Below are 15,989 nucleotides of genomic sequence, written 5' to 3' on the forward strand. Positions count from 1 at the left end.
TGTTAGGAATTATGTGATCCTTACTAGCTGGAAGTAAGGGAGATGGGGCATGAAGTTATTTCTAGGAGTTGGACACATACCAAGTTTAGCTCAGTTCTGGGCATCTTTGAAATACCTATACAAACTTGTTCCTACATAGTAACTTGCAACTTTGAATGAGAATGTGCTTGCTTACAGCAACGTGCTATATGTTCTGAATGCCCGAATTGGGAATCTGTGTCAAAACTTTGTTAGGAATTATGTGATCCGTACTAGCTGGAAGTAAGGAGATGGGGCATGGAGTTATTTCTAGGAGTGGGACACATACCAAGTTTAGCTCAGTTCTGGGCATCTTTGAAATACCTATACAAACTTGTTCCTACATAGTAACTTGCAACTTTGAATGAGAATGTGCTTGCTTACAGCAACGTGCTATATGTTCTGAATGCCCGAATTGGGAATCTGTGTCAAAACTTTGTTAGGAATTATGTTGATCCTTACTAGCTGGAAGTAAGGGAGATGGGGCATGAAGTTATTTCTAGGAGTTGGACACATACCAAGTTTAGCTCAGTTCTGGGCATCTTTGAAATACCTATACAAACTTGTTCCTACATTGTAACTTGAATCTTGAATGAGAATCTGCTTGCTTACAGCAACGTGCTATATGTTCTGAATGCCCGAATTGGGAATCTGTGTCAAAACTTTGTTAGGAATTATGTGATCCTTACTAGCTGGAAGTAAGGGAGATGGGGCATGAAGTTATTTCTAGAGTTGGACACATACCAAGTTTAGCTCAGGTTCTGGGCATCTTTGAAATACCTATACAAAACTTGTTCCTACAATAGTACTTGCAACTTTGAATGAGAATCTGCTTGCTTACAGCAACGTGCTATATGTTCTGAAAGCCCGAATTGGGAATCTGTGTCAAAACTTTGTTAGGAATTATGTGATCCTTACTAGCTGGAAGTAAGGGAGATGGGGCATGAAGTTATTTCTAGGAGTTGGACACATACCAAGTTTAGCTCAGTTCTGGGCATCTTTGAAATACCTATACAAACTTGTTCCTACATAGTAACTTGCAACTTTGAATGAGAATGTGCTTGCTTACAGCAACGTGCTATATGTTCTGAATGCCCGAATTGGGAATCTGTGTCAAAACTTTGTTAGGAATTATGTGATCCTTACTGCTGGAAGTAAGGGAGATGGGGCATGAAGTTATTTTCTAGGAGTTGGACACATACCAAGTTTAGCTCAGTTCCTGGGCATCTTTGAATACCTATACAAACTTGTTCCTACATAGTAACTTGCAACTTTGAATGAGAATGTGCTTGCTTACAGCACGTGCTATTATGTTCTGAATGCCCGAATTGGGAATCTGTGTCAAAACTTTGTTAGGAATTATGTGATCCTTACTGGCTGGAAGTAAGGCCAGATGGGGCATGAAGTTATTTCTAGGAGTTGGACACATACCAAGTTAGCTCAGTTCTGGCATCTTTGAAATACCTATACAAACTTGTTCCTACATAGTAACTTGCAACTTTGAATGAGAATGTGCTTGCTTACAGCAACGTGCTATATGTTCTGAATGCCCGAATTGGGAATATGTGTCAAAACTTTGTTAGGAATTATGTGAACCTTACTGGCTGGAAGTAAGGGAGATGGGCATGAAGTTATTTCTAGGAGTTGGACACATACCAAGTTTAGCTCAGTTCTGGGCATCTTTGAAATACCTATACAAACTTGTTCCTACATAGTAACTTGCAACTTTGAATGAGAATGTGCTTGCTTACAGCAACGTGCTATATGTTCTGAATGCCCGAATTGGGAATCTGTGTCAAAACTTTGTTAGGAATTATGTGATCCGTACTGGCTGGAAGTAAGGCAGATGGGGCATGAAGTTATTTCTAGGAGTTGGACACATACCAAGTTTAGCTCAGTTCTGGGCATCTTTGAAAATACCTATACAAACTTGTTCCTACATAGTAACTTGCAAACTTTGAATGAGAATGTGCTTGCTTACAGCAACGTGCTATATGTTCTGAATGCCCGAATTGGGAATCTGTGTCAAAACTTTGTTAGGAATTATGTGATCCCGTACTGGCTGGAAGTAAGGCAGATGGGGCATGAAGTTATTTCTAGGAGTTGGACACATACCAAGTTTAGCTCAGTTCTGGGCATCTTTGAAATACCTATACAAACTTGTTCCTACATAGTAACTTGCAACTTTGAATGAGAATGTGCTTGCTTACAGCAACGTGCTATATGTTCTGAATGCCCGAATTGGGAATATGTGTCAAACTTTGTTAGGAATTATGTGAACCTTACTAGCTGGAAGTAAGGGAGATGGGGCATGAAGTTATTTCTAGGAGTTGGACACATACCAAGTTTAGCTCAGTTCTGGGCATCTTTGAAATACCTATACAAACTTGTTCCTACATAGTAACTTGCATCTTTGAATGAGAATGTGCTTGCTTACAGCAACGTGCTATATGTTCTGAATGCCCGAATTGGGAATCTGTGTCAAAACTTTGTTAGGAATTATGTGATCCTTCCTAGCTGGAAGTAAGGGAGATGGGGCATGAAGTTATTTCTAGGAGTTGGACACATACCAAGTTTAGCTCAGTTCTGGGCATCTTTGAAATACCTATACAAACTTGTTCCTACATAGTAACTTGCATCTTTGAATGAGAATGTGCTTGCTTACAGCAACGTGCTATATGTTCTGAATGCCCGAATTGGGAATCTGTGTCAAAACTTTGTTAGGAATTATGTGATCCTTACTAGCTGAAGTAAGGGAGATGGGGCATGAAGTTATTTCTAGAGTTGGACACATACCAAGTTTAGCTCAGTTCTGGGCATCTTTGAAATACCTATACAAACTTGTTCCTACATAGTAACTTGCATCTTTGAATGAGAATGTGCTTGCTTACAGCAACGTGCTATATGTTCTGAATGCCCGAATTGGGAATCTGTGTCAAAACTTTGTTAGGAATTATGTGATCCTTACTAGCTGGAAGTAAGGGAGATGGGGCATGAAGTTATTTCTAGGAGTTGGACACATACCAAGTTTAGCTCAGTTCTGGGCATCTTTGAAATACCTATACAAACTTGTTCCTACATAGTAACTTGCATCTTTGAATGAGAATGTGCTTGCTTACAGCAACGTGCTATATGTTCTGAATGCCCGAATTGGCAATCTGTGTCAAACTTTGTTAGGATTATGTGATCCTTACTAGCTGGAAGTAAGGGAGATGGGGCATGAAGTTATTTCTAGGAGTTGGACACATACCAAGTTTAGCTCAGTTCTGGGCATCTTGAAATACCTATACAAACTTGTTCCTAAATAGTAACTTGCAACTTTTGAATGAGAATGTGCTTGCTTGCAGCAACGTGCTATATGTTCTGAATGCCCGAATTGGCAATCTGTGTCAAAACTTTGTAGGAAATATGTGATCCTTACTAGCTGGAAGTAAGGGAGATGGGGCATGAAGTTATTTCTAGGAGTTGGACACATACCAAGTTTAGACTCAGTTCTGGGCATCTTTGAAATACCTATACAAACTTGTTCCTAAATAGTAACTTGCAACTTTGAATGAGAATGTGCTTGCTTGCAGCAACGTGCTATATGTTCTGAATGCCCGAATAGGGAATCTGTGTCAAAACTTTGTTAGGAATTATGTGATCCTTACTAGCTGGAAGTAAGGGAGATGGGCATGAAGTTATTCTAGGAGTTGGACCACATACCAAGTTTAGCTCAGTTTCTGGGCATCTTTGAAATACCTATACAAACTTGTTCCTACATAGTAACTTGCATCTTTGAATGAGAATGTGCTTGCTTACAGCAACGTGCTATATGTTCTGAATGCCCGAATAGGGAATCTGTGTCAAAACTTTGTTAGGAATTATGTGATCCTTACTAGCTGGAAGTAAGGGAGATGGGGCATGAAGTTATTTCTAGGAGTTGGACACATACCAAGTTTAGCTCAGTTCTGGGCATCTTTGAAAATACCTATACAAACTTGTTCCTACATAGTAACTTGCATCTTTGAATGAGAATGTGCTTGCTTGCAGCAACGTGCTTTATGTTCTGAATGCCCGAATAGGGAATCTGTGTCAAAACTTTGTAGGAATTATGTGATCCTTACTAGCTGGAAGTAAGGGAGATGGGGCATGAAGTTATTTCTAGGAGTTGGACACATACCAATTTTAGATCAGTTCTGGGCATCTTTGAAATACCTATACAAACTTGTTAATACATAGTAACTTGCATCTTTGAATGAGAATGTGCTTGCTTGCAGCAACGTGCTATATGTTCTGAATGCCCGAATTGGAATCTGTGTCAAAAACTTTGTTAGGAATTATGTGATCCTTACTAGCTGGAAGTAAGGGCAGATGGGGCATGAAGTTATTTCTAGGAGTTGGACACATACCAAGTTTAGCTCAGTTCTGGGCTCTTTGAAATACCTATACAAACTTGTTCCTACATAGTAACTTGAATCTTTGAATGAGAATCTGCTCGCTTGCAGCAACGTGCTATATGTTCTGAATGCCCGAATTGGGGAATCTGTGTCAAAACTTTGTTAGGAATTATGTGATCCTTACTAGCTGGAAGTAAGGGAGATGGGGCATGAAGTTATTTCTAGGAGTTGGGACACATACCAAGTTTAGCTCAGTTCTGGGCATCTTTGAAATACCTATACAAACTTGTTCCTACATAGTAACTTGCCAACTTTGAATGAGAATGTGCTCGCTTACAGCAACGGGCTATATGTTCTGAATGCCCGAATTGGGAATCTGTGTCAAAACTTTGTTAGGAATTATGTGATCCTTACTAGCAGGAAGTAAGGGAGATGGGGCATGAAGTTATTTCTAAGAGTTGGACACATACCAAGTTTAGCTCAGTTCTGGGCATCTTTGAAATACCTATACAAACTTGTTCCTACATAGTAACTTGCAACTTTGAATGAGAATGTGCTCGCTTACAGCAACGTGCTATATGTTCTGAATGCCCGAATTGGGAATCTGTGTGAAAACTTTGTTAGGAATTATGTGATCCTTACTAGCTGGAAGTAAGGGGAGATGGGGCATGAAGTTATTTCTAGGAGTTGGACACATACCAAGTTTAGCTCAGTTCTGGGCATCTTTGAAATACCTATACAAACTTGTTCCTACATAGTAACTTGCAACTTTGAATGAGAATGTGCTCGCTTACAGCAACGTGCTATATGTTCTGAATGCCCGAATTGGGAATCTGTGTCAAAACTTGTTAGGAATTATGTGATCCTTACTAGCTGGAAGTAAGGGAGATGGGGCATGAAGTTATTTCTAGGAGTTGGACACATACCAAGTTTAGCTCAAGTTCTGGGCATCTTTGAAATACCTATACAAACTTGTTCCTACATAGTAACTTTGCAACTTTGAATGAGAATGTGCTCGCTTACAGCAACGTGCTATATGTTCTGAATGCCCGAATTGGGAATCTGTGTCAAAACTTTGTTAGGAATTATGTGATCCGTACTAGCTGGAAGTAAGGGAGATGGGGCATGAAGTTATTTCTTGGAGTTGGAGACATACCAAGTTTAGCTCAGTTCTGGGCATCTTTGAAATACCTATGCAAACTTGTTCCTACATAGTAACTTGCATCTTTGAATGAGAATGTGCTCGCTTACAGCAACGTGCTATATGTTCTGAATGCCCGAATTGGCAATCTGTGTCAAAACTTTGTTAGGAATTATGTGATCCTTACTAGCTGGAAGTAACGGAGATGGGGCATGAAGTTATTTCTAGGAGTTGGACACATACCAAGTTTAGCTCAGTTCTGGGCATCTTTGAAATACCTATACAAACTTGTTCCTACATTGTAACTTGAATCTTTGAATGAGAATCTGCTTGCTTACAGCAACGTGCTATATGTTCTGAATGCCCGAATTGGGAATCTGTGTCAAAACTTTGTTAGGAATTATGTGATCCTTACTAGCTGGAAGTAAGGGAGATGGGGCATGAAGTTATTTCTAGGAGTTGGACACATACCAAGTTTAGCTCAGTTCTGGGCATCTTTGAAATACCTATACAAACTTGTTCCTACATAGTAACTTGCAACTTTGAATGAGAATCTGCTTGCTTACAGCAACGTGCTATATGTTCTGAATGCCCGAATTGGGAATCTGTGTCAAAACTTTGTTAGGAATTATGTGATCCTTACTAGCTGGAAGTAAGGGAGATGGGGCATGAAGTTATTTCTAGGAGTTGGACACATACCAAGTTTAGCTCAGTTCTGGCATCTTTGAAATACCTATACAAACTTGTTCCTACATAGTAACTTGCAACTTTGAATGAGAAATGTGCTTGCTTACAGCAACGTGCTATATGTTCTGAATGCCCGAATTGGCAATCTGTGTCAAAACTTTGTTAGGAATTATGTGATCCTTACTAGCTGGAAGTAACGGAGATGGGGCATGAAGTTATTTCTAGGAGTTGGACACATACCAAGTTTAGCTCAGTTCTGGGCATCTTTGAAATACCTATACAAACTTGTTCCTACATAGTAACTTGCAACTTTGAATGAGAATGTGCTTGCTTACAGCAACGTGCTATATGTTCTGAATGCCCGAATTGGGAATCTGTGTCAAAACTTTGTTAGGAATTATGTGATCGTACTAGCTGGAAGTAAGGCAGATGGGGCATGAAGTTATTTCTAGGAGTTGGACACATACCAAGTTTAACTCAGTTCTGGGCATCTTTGAAATACCTATACAAACTTGTTCCTACATAGTAACTTGCAACTTTGAATGAGAATGTGCTTGCTTACAGCAACGTGCTATATGTTCTGAATGCCCGAATTGGGAATCTGTGTCAAAACTTTGTTAGGAATTATGTGAACCTTACTAGCTGGAAGTAGGGAGATGGGGCATGAAGTTATTTCTAGGAGTTGGACACATACCAAGTTTAGCTCAGTTCTGGGCATCTTTGAAATACCTATACAAACTTGTTCCTACATAGTAACTTGCATCTTTGAATGAGAATGTGCTTGCTTACAGCAACGTGCTATATGTTCTGAATGCCCGAATTGGGAATCTGTGTCAAAACTTTGTTAGGAATTATGTGATCCTTCCTAGTTGGAAGTAAGGGAGATGGGGCATGAAGTTATTTCTAGGAGTTGACACATACCAAGTTTAGCTCAGTTCTGGGCATCTTTGAAATACCTATACAAACTTGTTCCTACATAGTAACTTGCATCTTTGAATGAGAATGTGCTTGCTTACAGCAACGTGCTATATGTTCTGAATGCCCGAATTGGGAATCTGTGTCAAACTTTGTTAGGAATTATGTGATCCTTACTAGCTGGAAGTAAGGGAGATGGGGCATGAAGTTATTTCTAGGAGTTGGACACATACCAAGTTTAGCTCAGTTCTGGGCATCTTTGAAATACCTATACAAACTTGTTCCTACATAGTAACTTGCAACTTTGAATGAAAATGTGCTTGCTTACAGCAACGTGCTATATGTTCTGAATGCCCGAATTGGGAATCTGTGTCAAAACTTTGTTAGGAATTATGTGATCCTTACTAGCTGGAAGTAAGGGAGATGGGGCATGAAGTTATTTCTAGGAGTTGGACACATACCAAGTTTAGCTCAGTTCTGGGCATCTTTGAAATACCTATACAAACTTGTTTCCTACATAGTAACTTGCATTCTTGAATGAGAATGTGCTTGCTTACAGCAACGTGCTATATGTTCTGAATGCCCGAATTGGGAATCTGTGTCAAAACTTTGTTAGGAATTATGTGATCCTTACCAGCTGGAAGTAAGGGAGATGGGGCATGAAGTTATTTCTAGGAGTTGGACACATACCAAGTTTAGCTCAGTTCTGGGCATCTTTGAAATACCTATACAAACTTGTTCCTACATAGTAACTTGAATCTTTGAATGAGAATCTGCTTGCTTACAGCAACGTGCTATATGTTCTGAATGCCCGAATTGGAATCTGTGTCAAAACTTGTTAGGAATTATGTGATCCTTACTAGCTGGAAGTAAGGGAGATGGGGCATGAAGTTATTTCTAGGAGTTGGACACATACCAAGTTTAGCTCAGTTCTGGGCATCTTTGAAATACCTATACAAACTTGTTCCTACATAGTAACTTGCATCTTTGAATGAGAATGTGCTTGCTTACAGCAACGTGCTATATGTTCTGAATGCCCGAATTGGGAATCTGTGTCAAAACTTTGTTAGGAATTATGTGATCCTTACTAGCTGGAAGTAAGGAGATGGGGCATGAAGTTATTTCTAGGAGTTGGACACATACCAAGTTTAGCTCAGTTCTGGGCATCTTTGAAATACCTATACAAACTTGTTCCTACATAGTAACTTGCAACTTTGAATGAGAATGTGCTTGCTTACAGCAACGTGCTATATGTTCTGAATGCCCGAATTGGGAATCTGTGTCAAAACTTTGTTAGGAATTATGTGATCCTTACTAGCTGGAAGTAAGGGAGATGGGGCATGAAGTTATTTCTAGGAGTTGGACACATACCAAGTTTAGCTCAGTTCTGGGCATCTTTGAAATACCTATACAAACTTGTTCCTACATAGTAACTTGCAACTTTGAATGAGAATGTGCTTGCTTACAGCAACGTGCTATATGTTCTGAATGCCCGAATTGGGAATCTGTGTCAAAACTTTGTTAGGAATTATGTGATCCGTACTAGCTGGAAGTAAGGCAGATGGGGCATGAAGTTATTTCTAGGAGTTGGACACATACCAAGTTTAGCTCAGTTCTGGGCATCTTTGAAATACCTATACAAACTTGTTCCTACATAGTAACTTGCAACTTTGAATGAGAATCTGCTTGCTTACAGCAACGTGCTATATGTTCTGAATGCCCGAATTGGGAATCTGTGTCAAAACTTTGTTAGGAATTATGTGATCCTTACTAGCTGGAAGTAAGGGAGATGGGGCATGAAGTTATTTCTAGGAGTTGGACACATACCAAGTTTAGCTCAGTTCTGGGCATCTTTGAAATACCTATACAAACTTGTTCCTACCTAGTAACTTGCATCTTTGAATGAGAATGTGCTTGCTTACAGCAACGTGCTATATGTTCTGAATGCCCGAATAGGGAATCTGTGTCAAAACTTTGTTAGGAATTATATGATCCTTACAAGCTGGAAGTAAGGGAGATGGGGCATGAAGTTATTTCTAGGAGTTGGACACATACCAAGTTTAGCTCAGTTCTGGGCATCTTTGAAATACCTATACAAACTTGTTCCTACCTAGTAACTTGCATCTTTGAATGAGAATGTGCTTGCTTACAGCAACGTGCTATATGTTCTGAATGCCCGAATTGGGAATCTGTGTCAAAACTTTGTTAGGAATTATGTGATCCTTACTAGCTGGAAGTAAGGGAGATGGGGCATGAAGTTATTTCTAGGAGTTGGACACATACCAAGTTTAGCTCAGTTCTGGGCATCTTTGAAATACCTATACAAACTTGTTCCTACATAGTAACTTGCAACTTTGAATGAGAATGTGCTTGCTTACAGCAACGTGCTATATGTTCTGAATGCCCGAATTGGCAATCTGTGTCAAAACTTTGTTAGGAATTATGTGATCCTTACTAGCTGGAAGGAAGGGAGATGGGGCATGAAGTTATTTCTAGGAGTTGGACACATACCAAGTTTAGCTCAGTTCTGGGCATCTTTGAAATACCTATACAAACTTGTTCCTACATAGTAACTTGCAACTTTGAATGAAAATGTGCTTGCTTACAGCAACGTGCTATATGTTCTGAATGCCCGAATTGGGAATCTGTGTCAAAACTTTGTTAGGAATTATGTGATCCTTCCTAGCTGGAAGTAAGGGAGATGGGGCATGAAGTTATTTCTAGGAGTTGGACACATACCAAGTTTAGCTCAGTTCTGGGCATCTTTGAAATACCTATACAAACTTGTTCCTACATAGTAACTTGCAACTTTGAATGAGAATGTGCTTGCTTACAGCAACGTGCTATATGTTCTGAATGCCCGAATTGGGAATCTGTGTCAAAACTTTGTTAGGAATTATGTGATCCTTACTAGCTGGAAGTAAGGGAGATGGGGCATGAAGTTATTTCTAGGAGTTGGACACATACCAAGTTTAGCTCAGTTCTGGGCATCTTTGAAATACCTATACAAACTTGTTCCTACATAGTAACTTGCATCTTTGAATGAGAATCTGCTTGCTTACAGCAACGTGCTATATGTTCTGAATGCCCGAATTGAGAATCTGTGTCAAAACTTTGTTAGGAATTATGTGATCCTTACTAGCTGGAAGTCAGGGAGATGGGGCATGAAGTTATTTCTAGGAGTTGGACACATACCAAGTTTAGCTCAGTTCTGGGCATCTTTGAAATACCTATACAAACTTGTTCCTACATAGTAAGTTGCATCTTTGAATGAGAATGTGCTTGCTTGCAGCAACGTGCTATATGTTCTGAATGCCCGAATTGGGAATCTGTGTCAAAACTTTGTTAGGAATTATGTGATCCTTACTATCTGGAAGTAAGGGAGATGGGGCATGAAGTTATTTCTAGGAGTTGGACACATACCAAGTTTAGCTCAGTTCTGGGCATCTTTGAAATACCTATACAAACTTGTTCCTACATAGTAACTTGCAACTTTGAATGAAAATGTGCTTGCTTGCAGCAACGTGCTATATGTTCTGAATGCCCGAATTGGGAAAATGTGTCAAAACTTTGTTAGGAATTATGTGATCCTTACTAGCTGGAAGTAAGGCAGATGGGGCATGAAGTTATTTCTAGGAGTTGGACACATACCAAGTTTAGCTCAGTTCTGGGCATCTTTGAAATACCTATACAAACTTGTTGCTACATAGTAACTTGCAACTTTGAATGAGAATGTGCTTGCTTACAGCAACGTGCTATATGTTCTGAATGCCCGAATTGGGAATCTGTGTCAAAACTTTGTTAGGAATTATGTGATCCTTACTAGCTGGAAGTAAGGGAGATGGGGCATGAAGTTATTTCTAGGAGTTGGACACATACCAAGTTTAGCTCAGTTCTGGGCATCTTTGAAATACCTATACAAACTTGTTCCTACATAGTAACTTGCAACTTTGAATGAAAATGTGCTTGCTTGCAGCAACGTGCTATATGTTCTGAATGCCCGAATTGGGAATCTGTGTCAAAACTTTGTTAGGAATTATGTGATCCTTACTAGCTGGAAGTAAGGGAGATGGGGCATGAAGTTATTTCTAGGAGTTGGACACATACCAAGTTTAGCTCAGTTCTGGGCATCTTTGAAATACCTATACAAACTTGTTCCTACATAGTAACTTGCAACTTTGAATGAGAATGTGCTTGCTTACAGCAACGTGCTATATGTTCTGAATGCCCGAATTGGGAATCTGTGTCAAAACTTTGTTAGGAATTATGTGATCCTTACTAGCTGGAAGTAAGTGAGATGGGGCATGAAGTTATTTCTAGGAGTTGGACACATACCAAGTTTAGCTCAGTTCTGGGCATCTTTGAAATACCTATACAAACTTGTTCCTACATAGTAACTTGCAACTTTGAATGAGAATGTGCTTGCTTACAGCAACGTGCTATATGTTCTGAATGCCCGAATTGGGAATCTGTGTCAAAACTTTGTTAGGAATTATGTGATCCTTACTAGCTGGAAGTAAGGGACATGGGGCATGAAGTTATTTCTAGGAGTTGGACACATACCAAGTTTAGCTCAGTTCTGGGCATCTTTGAAATACCTATACAAACTTGTTCCTACATAGTAACTTGCAACTTTGAATGAGAATGTGCTTGCTTACAGCACCGTGCTATATGTTCTGAATGCCCGAATTGGCAATCTGTGTCAAAACTTTGTTAGGAATTATGTGATCCGTACTAGCTGGAAGTAAGGGAGATGGGGCATGAAGTTATTTCTAGGAGTTGGAGACATACCAAGTTTAGCTCAGTTCTGGGCATCTTTGAAATACCTATACAAACTTGTTCCTACTTAGTAACTTGCATCTTTGAATGAGAATGTGCTTGCTTACAGCAACGTGCTATATGTTCTGAATGCCCGAATAGGGAATCTGTGTCAAAACTTTGTTAGGAATTATGTGATCCGTACTAGCTGGAAGTAAGGGAGATGGGGCATGAAGTTATTTCTAGGAGTTGGACACATACCAAGTTTAGCTCAGTTCTGAGCATCTTTGAAACACCTTTACAAACTTCTTCCTACCTAGTAACTTGCATCTTTGAATGAGAATGTGCTTGCTTACAGCAACGTGCTATATGTTCTGAATGCCCGAATTGGGAATCTGTGTCAAAACTTTGTTAGGAATTATGTGATCCTTACTAGCTGGAAGTAAGGGAGATGGGGCATGAAGTTATTTATAGGAGTTGGACACATACCAAGTTTAGCTCAGTTCTGGGCATCTTTGAAATACCTATACAAACTTGTTCCTACATAGTAACTTGCAACTTTGAATGAGAATGTGCTTGCTTACAGCAACGTGCTATATGTTCTGAATGCCCGAATTGGCAATCTGTGTCAAAACTTTGTTAGGAATTATGTGATCCTTACTAGCTGGAAGTAAGGGAGATGGGGCATGAAGTTATTTCTAGGAGTTGGACACATACCAAGTTTAGCTCAGTTCTGGGCATCTTTGAAATACCTATACAAACTTGTTCCTACATAGTAACTTGCAACTTTGAATGAGAATGTGCTTGCTTACAGCAACGTGCTATATGTTCTGAATGCCCGAATTGGGAATCTGTGTCAAAACTTTGTTAGGAATTATGTGATCCTTACTAGCTGGAAGTAAGGGAGATGGGGCATGAAGTTATTTCTAGGAGTTGGACACATACCAAGTTTAGCTCAGTTCTGGGCATCTTTGAAATACCTATACAAACTTGTTCCTACATAGTAACTTGCATCTTTGAATGAGAATCTGCTTGCTTACAGCAACGTGCTATATGTTCTGAATGCCCGAATTGAGAATCTGTGTCAAAACTTTGTTAGGAATTATGTGATCCTTACTAGCTGGAAGTAAGGGAGATGGGGCATGAAGTTATTTCTAGGAGTTGGACACATACCAAGTTTAGCTCAGTTCTGGGCATCTTTGAAATACCTATACGAACTTGTTCCTACATAGTAACTTGCAACTTTGAATGAAAATGTGCTTGCTTACAGCAACGTGCTATATGTTCTGAATGCCCGAATTGGGAATCTGTGTCAAACCTTTGTTAGGAATTATGTGATCCTTACTAGCTGGAAGTAAGGGAGATGGGGCATGAAGTTATTTCTTGGAGTTGGACACATACCAAGTTTAGCTCAGTTCTGGGCATCTTTGAAATACCTATACAAACTTGTTCCTACATAGTAACTTGCAACTTTGAATGAGAATGTGCTTGCTTGCAGCAACGTGCTATAAGTTCTGAATGCCCGAATTGGGAATCTGTGTCAAAACTTTGTTAAGAATTATGCGATCCTTACTAGCTGGAAGTAAGGGAGATGGGGCATGAAGTTATTTCTAGGAGTTGGACACATACCAAGTTTAGCTCAGTTCTGGGCATCTTTGAAATACCTATACAAACTTGTTCCTACATAGTAACTTGCAACTTTGAATGAGAATGTGCTTGCTTACAGCAACGTGCTATATGTTCTGAATGCCCGAATTGGGAATCTGTGTCAAAACTTTGTTAGGAATTATGTGATCCTTACTAGCTGGAAGTAAGGGAGATGGGGCATGAAGTTATTTCTAGGAGTTGGACACATACCAAGTTTAGCTCAGTTCTGGGCATCTTTGAAATACCTATACAAACTTGTTCCTACATAGTAACTTGCATCTTTGAATGAGAATCTGCTTGCTTACAGCAACGTGCTATATGTTCTGAATGCCCGAATTGAGAATCTGTGTCAAAACTTTGTTAGGAATTATGTGATCCTTACTAGCTGGAAGTAAGGGAGCTGGGGCATGAAGTTATTTCTAGGAGTTGGACACATGCCAAGTTTAGCTCAGTTCTGGGCATCTTTGAAATACCTATACAAACTTGTTCCTACATAGTAACTTGCAACTTTGAATGAAAATGTGCATGCTTACAGCAACGTGCTATATGTTCTGAATGCCCGAATTGGGAATCTGTGTCAAACCTTTGTTAGGAATTATGTGATCCTTACTAGCTGGAAGTAAGGGAGATGGGGCATGAAGTTATTTCTTGGAGTTGGACACATACCAAGTTTAGCTCAGTTCTGGGCATCTTTGAAATACCTATACAAACTTGTTCCTACATAGTAACTTGCAACTTTGAATGAGAATGTGCTTGCTTGCAGCAACGTGCTATAAGTTCTGAATGCCCGAATAGTGAATCTGTGTCAAAACTTTGTTAAGAATTATGCGATCCTTACTAGCTGGAAGTAAGGGAGATGGGGCATGAAGTTATTTCTAGGAGTTGGACACATACCAAGTTTAGCTCAGTTCTGGGCATCTTTGAAATACCTATACAAACTTGTTCCTACATAGTAACTTGCAACTTTGAATGAGAATGTGCTTGCTTACAGCAACGTGCTATATGTTCTGAATGCCCGAATTGGGAATCTGTGTCAAAACTTTGTTAGGAATTATGTGATCCTTACTAGCTGGAAGTAAGGGAGATGGGGCATGAAGTTATTTCTAGGAGTTGGACACATACCAAGTTTAGCTCAGTTCTGGGCATCTTTGAAATACCTATACAAACTTGTTCTTACATAGTAACTTGCATCTTTGAATGAGAATGTGCTTGCTTACAGCAACGTGCTATATGTTCTGAATGCCCGAATTGGGAATCTGTGTCAAAACTTTGTTAGGAATTATGTGATCCTTACTAGCTGGAAGTAAGGGAGATGGGGCATGAAGTTATTTCTAGGAGTTGGACACATACCAAGTTTAGCTCAGTTCTGGGCATCTTTGAAATACCTATACAAACTTGTTCCTACATAGTAACTTGCAACTTTGAATGAGAATGTGCTTGCTTACAGCAACGTGCTATATGTTCTGAATGCCCGAATTGGGAATCTGTGTCAAAACTTTGTTAGGAATTATGTGATCCGTACTAGCTGGAAGTAAGGGAGATGGGGCATGAAGTTATTTCTTGGAGTTGGAGACATACCAAGTTTAGCTCAGTTCTGGGCATCTTTGAAATACCTATACAAACTTGTTCCTACATAGTAACTTGCATCTTTGAATGAGAATGTGCTTGCTTACAGCAACGTGCTATATGTTCTGAATGCCCGAATTGGCAATCTGTGTCAAAACTTTGTTAGGAATTATGTGATCCTTACTAGCTGGAAGTAAGGGAGATGGGGCATGAAGTTATTTCTAGGAGTTGGACACATACCAAGTTTAGCTCAGTTCTGGGCATCTTTGAAATACCTATACAAACTTGTTCCTACCTAGTAACTTGCATCTTTGAATGAGAATCTGCTTGCTTACAGCAACGTGCTATATGTTCTGAATGCCCGAATTGGGAATCTGTGTCAAAACTTTGTTAGGAATTATGTGATCCTTACTAGCTGGAAGTAAGGGAGATGGGGCATGAAGTTATTTCTAGGAGTTGGACACATACCAAGTTTAGCTCAGTTCTGGGCATCTTTGAAATACCTATACAAACTTGTTCCTACATAGTAACTTGCAACTTTGAATGAGAATGTGCTTGCTTACAGCAACGTGCTATATGTTCTGAATGTCCGAATTGGGAATCTGTGTCAAAACTTTGTTAGGAATTATGTGATCCTTACTAGCTGGAAGTAAGGGAGATGGGGCATGAAGTTATTTCTAGCAGTTGGACACATACCAAGTTTAGCTCAGTTCTGGGCATCTTTGAAATATCTATACAAACTTGTTCCTACATAGTAACTTGCATCTTTGAATGAGAATCTGCTTGCTTGCAGCAACGTGCTATATGTTCTGAATGCCCGAATTGAGAATCTGTGTCAAAACTTTGTTAGGAATTATGTGATCCTTACTATCTGGAAG

Source organism: Diceros bicornis, chromosome 34 (assembly GCF_020826845.1).
Source record: "Diceros bicornis minor isolate mBicDic1 chromosome 34, mDicBic1.mat.cur, whole genome shotgun sequence".
Lineage (NCBI taxonomy): Eukaryota > Metazoa > Chordata > Mammalia > Perissodactyla > Rhinocerotidae > Diceros > Diceros bicornis.